A 4782-nucleotide genomic window follows, 5' to 3' on the forward strand; every position below is an offset into this window, starting at 1 on the left:
GTGCTCATAGTCTGAGTCAACCGGCTTAGGAGCTGGTGGTTGAGCCATACGAATGAAGTGGTCAACTACTTCCACAAGCACTTTCTCCCTTGGCGGTTGTGGCGGTTTCGGTCCAAAATGGGCGTCGACTTCTGCCTGCACTATGGCATTGGTTTGCTCCTCGGTCCTGTCGTAAGCCCTCATAGGAAGAGGAGTAGTGAGGTTTGGACCATATTTATATCGCTTGCCTCCGCCTGTACTTCCTGTACTATGACCTCGACTCGTACCGCTACGCACCATAGCTGCGGGGTGTCTCTTCTGCGATTGCTGAGGCGGCGGAGATGGCTGACGGGGCTGAGTTGGACGAGGAGGAGTGGCCTGAAGCTGTGCCGGACTTGCAGTGGCCTGAGGTTGTGCCAGACTTGGAGGAGGAGTGGACGTCTGATGCTGTGTCGGACTTGGAGGAGGAGTGGCCTGACACTTTGTCGGACTTGGAGGAGGAGGAGTGGCCTCACGCGTTGGTGGACTTGGAGGAGCGGGAGTCTGCTGACTCGGTGGCGGACTTCGACGAGGAGTCGGGTGACGCGGTGTCGGTGGCCTTCGAAAGATGATGCAATCCTTTCTCCATAGGATGACACGATGTATGGCCTCTCCCAATGTGTGCTCGTCGTCACCTCCAGGAATGTCAAGCTGTAGCTACGAATATGGGTCCACCACCTCATCAACCAAGACACGAGCATAGCCTGCTGGAATCGGGTTGCAATGGAAGGTTGCCTCGGGGGAATTTGAAAAAGCAACGGCGTCCGCCACCTTCATGGATATCTTCTTCATTTTGAAGTGTAGCTCGCAGTTAGTGTTCTCCATGATGTCATCCACGGGGTATCTATCCAGCACTACTACGTCGCCCGGGGCGGAACCCACGCTGCTTCTCGGCATGGATGGGGCAGTGGTATCCAATGCTGGATCATCCGCTAGCTGCTGCAGATGCTGAGACCCCCTTTGCTGGCTAAGTGAGTCGATCTGCTCCTTCTGCCGCTGGAATTTAGCTGCCAATTCCGCTTGACTTGCTTCTAGGCCTTGAAGGCGTTCATAGTCCCGCTTCCTCTGCTCCTCCTCCATCTTCCTCTTCTTCTCCTCCGCAATCTTCTTTCTCGCACGGGTTCTGTAGTCGGCGTTCCAGTCCGAAAACCCCTGATACCATGGAAGAGCGCCCTTGCCTCGTGTTCTTCCCGGGTGTTCAGGATTTCCCAGGGCACGCATAAGCTCGTCGTTCTCTCTGTTGGGCTGGAACACCCCCGATCGAGCCTCTTCTATTGCAACAAGTAGCGCATCATCGGCTCCGTTCAGACATGCCTTCATCGAAACATTGCCTGTCTTGGGGTCCAACTCCCCCCCATGCGCATAGAACCAAGTCCTGCACCTGGGGGGCCAGCTCTTAGTAACCGGAGTGACACTTGCATCCTCCATCTCTTTCTCAGACTTATCCCACTTAGGCATTGCCACCGTGTAGCCACCTGGCCCCAGCTTATGGAACTTATCCTTTTTTTGGCATTCTTCTTGTTTATTCTCGACCGTTCCTTAGCTAATTCTGAATCCTTGAATTTCATGAAATCGTCCCAATGAGCACTTTGATTCTCTAGTATCCCCTCGAATACTGGAGTCTTCCTTCCTCCCTTGACGTACTTCTCCCACATCATTCTCTTGTGGTTCTTGAATGCAACCGCCATCTTCCTAAAAGCAGCGTCCTTGACTTTCCGCACATCTGCTTCTGTGAAATTATCTGGTAGGGTGAAATGTTCCATGAGAGTATCCCAAAGCAGGTTTTTTTGATTCTCGTCGACAAAAGTAACATCTGGACGTGGATTTGCTGGCTTTCTCCATTCTTGAAGGGAGATCGGGAGTTGGTCCTTCACAAGAACTCCGCACTGACGAACGAACTTGTCCTCAATCTTCTTAGGCGCTAATGGTTCGCCATTAGGTTTGAATGCCTCGATATTGTACTTTACGCCCTCCTTCAACTTTTTGTTCGGGCCTCGTTTCATCCTTTTGCCTGAAGATTTGCTCGATCCGGATGGCTGAAAGAAGAAAGATCGATTCGTTAATATATCTTCTACTCATTTAAAACATGCGATGATCACCAGATTCCTGCTTATATAAATATGTATACCTCGCCGGTGTTTGTTGTTTCAGGATCAACATGTTCTTCGTCGTAGTTCATGACTTCATCTTCTCGGTCGTCGCGATCGAATATCATATCACCCTCTCCGGTGTTGTTTAGAAATTCGGAGCCGTCAAAATCTTCTTCATTCTGATCATCATCTGGCCCGCGTATGATATCGAACATGGTATGTTCTCTCTCTCTGTCGGTATTGTCCGCCATAGCTTTTATTTAACTATGCCAAAAGAAATATAAAACAATTTAGTATAATCTCGAATAATAGATATAATCTCGAATACATCGTCTCGAATAATAGATATAATCTCGAATACATCATCTCGAATAATAGATTTAATCTTGAATACGTCGTCTCGAATAATAGATATAATCTTGAATACATCGTCTCAAATAATATATATAATCTCGAATAAATCATCTCGAATATTATATATCGAATACATCACTAGCTAGCTAGCTAGCTAATAAAGATCGAATACTAGAGAGTAATCTAGGCGGTGGACAACCAAAGTGAAGGAACCATCACTGGATCATAGCTCGGGTGATCTCCCCAAAGAACCTGCCAGGTATTGGAGAACCTGACATCCATAGCAGCCATGTAGCGATGGACGTGCTTGTCCTCCTCCCTGACACGGCGACGTACCACCTCCGGCGGGGCCGGCTCCCTCCGCACCGAAAGTGGCCCACGCGAATGCCACCAAAGGAGATGAGGGTCGACGACGGGACCCGGGGCCGGGTTCCTCACCAAGCGTCGCACCCCTGAAGGTAGCACCTCCCAGTGCCAGCCTGGCGGAGCCCAGTCCCGGACATGGGTCCTCTGAAGTAGGACGTCGTCGCGAACGGGTCGATGGCGAGGATGCGGGCCGGGCATCGTCGACAACAAATACTATATGCAAATGTAACATTAATTATGCTATCATTGCATATGTCAAAATTCTATATGCTATTTCATACTAATTAAGCATCTAACACTAAAAACAGAAAAAACAACTTCTATACATCCATTAAAAACAGAAAAACAACATTATATAAAAAAATTCCATACTAATTAAACACTAATTATATCCATCTAACATGCATTCATACATATATACTAGTGAAAAAATAATAACCTGAAAAATCTAAACTAATTAAACATACAAAATACGTATAATTAAAAACAGAAAAACAACATTATATAAAAAACATACAAAAATCTTAATTAATTAAGGAAATGTGCGTGTGTGTGTGTCTGTATTCATGCTTGTGTGTGTATGGGCTCGGGGAGGGGCGGCGGCCACCTGGGGCGAGGGATCGGAGAGGGGTTAGAGGCGACGGCGAGGTGACGGCCCGGGGCGTGACGGGGCGGCAACGCGGGGACGGCGCGACGGGGACGGGCCCGGGGCGGCGACGGGGACGAGGGCGGCGACGGCGACGGGGGCGGCGACGGGGACAGGGGCAGCGACGGGGATGAGGGCGGCGACGAGGATGGGGGCGGCGACGGCAACGGCGCGCGACGGGGGCGGCGTAGGACGGGGGCGGCGTCGATCGATCGGGAAGAAACAGACGGGGAGAATGAAATTTTTCGAAGTGTTGTATATATAGAAGGCACCTTTAGTACCGGTTGGAGCCACCAACCGGTACTAAAGGTCTGTTTTGGCTAGCCCAAGCGGCGGGAAGCGACCCCCTTTAGTACCGGGTGGTGGCTCCAACCGGTACTAAAGCCCCCCCCCTTAGTACCGATTGGTGCCACGACCCGGTACTAATGGATGTGCGCTGCCAGGCGAGGGGCTCCAACCGGTACTAGCCGAAGGGCGCTCACACCTGCTTATAAGCCCCGCTGTCGCTGCTGTCTCGAGCTCCTCTCTAAAGCAGGCCTTCTGGGCCTACCTCTGCTACTCTGCCCTGTGGGGCCTATTGGGCTTGCGGGCCTGCATCCTGGCCCAACAACAGGTTGGGTTTCTAGTCGTATGCAGGCCGTTGTGGCCCGGTAGGTGGGCTTTTTTCATTTAGTTTTTTCTTTTCTGCTTTATTTATTTTGTTTTATTTATTTTTAGTTGTTTTTTGCTATATTTAGAGTTTCTTTGTGAATATTTTTGATAGTTTTTAGAAACTTTCAGTTAGTGCCGGTAGTTTTTAAATTTGAATAGTTTAAATTTTGAATTATTTGAAATTTGTGTGAACCACTAGTTTGTGAATAACTTAACTTTAAAAATACATTTTCCAGTGATTCTTTTTTCTTATGTTTAATATTAGTGTGTTTTATCATTATATTCAATTTGGTAATGCTTAAGTTATTTAAAAAATGAAATGTCTTTGTAACGGATGAGTTTTCATCCGAAACCCTGATACTTCGAAACAGATTGTCCATTTTGTACACGAAGTGCATCCAGTTTTTGCGGTAACCCTCTCTACTTTTTTGCACATGCTATGTGGGTGAAATTATGATACCATGCCAACTTTCATCCTTTTCTGAGTTCATTTGAAATGCTTTTCAATTTCAGGGTCATTTAGCTGAAAAAATGAGTAAATGCATGAAAGAATTTGCTTGCACATAAAATTTCTTCGCGTTTCAAATGCCAAAACACATAACTAGCTACCCTAACTATTACAGAGATTCCCTCATGGGTGTGAAACACAGAAGAAAG

This window comes from Triticum urartu, chromosome 2, assembly GCF_003073215.2.
Source record: "Triticum urartu cultivar G1812 chromosome 2, Tu2.1, whole genome shotgun sequence".
NCBI lineage: Eukaryota > Viridiplantae > Streptophyta > Magnoliopsida > Poales > Poaceae > Triticum > Triticum urartu.